This window comes from Sinocyclocheilus anshuiensis, unplaced genomic scaffold (genome assembly GCF_001515605.1).
Source record: "Sinocyclocheilus anshuiensis isolate Anshui unplaced genomic scaffold, SAMN03320099.WGS_v1.1 scaffold668, whole genome shotgun sequence".
Lineage (NCBI taxonomy): Eukaryota > Metazoa > Chordata > Actinopteri > Cypriniformes > Cyprinidae > Sinocyclocheilus > Sinocyclocheilus anshuiensis.
Genome location: NW_015557097.1, coordinates 28,197 through 29,742, shown reverse-complemented (window position 1 = coordinate 29,742; position 1,546 = coordinate 28,197).

Sequence of the window (1,546 nt, the reverse complement as noted above, 5' to 3'; positions counted from 1 at the left end):
TGCAACTTGCATGCAGGAATGCTAAATACATGGGAGAGCACACACCACAGATATACTGTGTGATTAAGAGCCTGACCTCAGTTTTGGTCTCATTCTTTTGGGTTTAAGCTAGTGTTCTGAGTTAAATGTGACAACAAGATGCACCATTTACACAAAATGTAAATAGGCTATACATGAATTTGTATCACTCACATTGTAGTTGTTAGATAATTAAATGTATCGGTGGCATCTTACCGATCATTTAGTAGATCTTAAGAGGAGGTTGGGTTGGAGGTTTCCAGTACTGCCGTTTGACAATGCTTAACTGCAAAGAAATCATATTTTACCTGAGTTGTGATGTGAATTTGCAGTCGGTATTGAATGTAATCCAATAAAAAGACATTGCACTGCGAAATAATGTCAAGAAACACATTTCTGCTGAGATGTCATTATGAAGACATGACAGTATGCAAACAAACATAACACCATCAGTATAGTCTGAATGACGATTAAATGACTCTGGTTCTTTTTAGTGGCTCAAAAACATACAGGTCAACCGGTGTAGTCTGATTCATGAACAAATGACTCATGATCCGGTCCTTTTTAGTGAATCAAAAACATACAGAGCAACCAATGATGTCTAAATTTCAAACAAATTACTCTTTTGAGCAAGTTATTTAATGAATAATTCAAAAAGATGGCTAACCGGTTTAGATCAGCATGACGAATCCTTCACTGAAGTCAGATCAGAGCATTTACTGAATCAACACCTGACTGAACTACAGGTTATCATTATTTCCAGTGATGTCCGTATCGAAATTAAGCATGTTTTGTGTAAGTGAACTTACTTATTGATTGTCAGTTTGACATTTATTACTTTTTTAATAATAAATGAAGATATATTCCTTCCTTGCATGTGCTGTATCCCAGTACAACACAGTATATTTACTGTATATACTAAATTTCCGTATACCTTTTCTGCCAACCCTTATATTGTATTGTATTTGCTTCCAAGCAGTTTATTCAAATATATAATTAAACCGCATATACCCCAAAAAGTTGGGAAGTAGCGATTTACTTTTGCATGTTTTGTCAAAGCAAACAGTGAAGTAAACAGGAACAACCCTTCGTTCTGAGAACAGTTTTCTAAGCTGCTTCATTGCAGTGGTAATAGGAATTCATATGCTGAGGGCTGATCTTAGAGCAGCGCTCTTAAGTGAATCCTGGCAGGAGTATTAGTGATCTGCAGTTCATTAGAAGACTGTAAGCAACCCAATCAACACATTCACAACAGGTTCTGGAGTAGCAGAAGAGAAACTAACACATGCAGCAGAGGTACAAAAAATAAAATAAAATAAAAAAGCTCACTACAAAACCCTGAATATATTGCACTGACTGGACTGTTCATATGTCTATATAGTAAAACTTCAAATTCAAGCCACAAATATATTCCTTTCATAATTTTTCATTGCACCAATAAATCACTCAAAACATGACCACAAATGTGTATTAAAAAAGTAAATCGGCTCAGTTTTCATTTCATGTTGACTATTTGAATTTGTGTAAT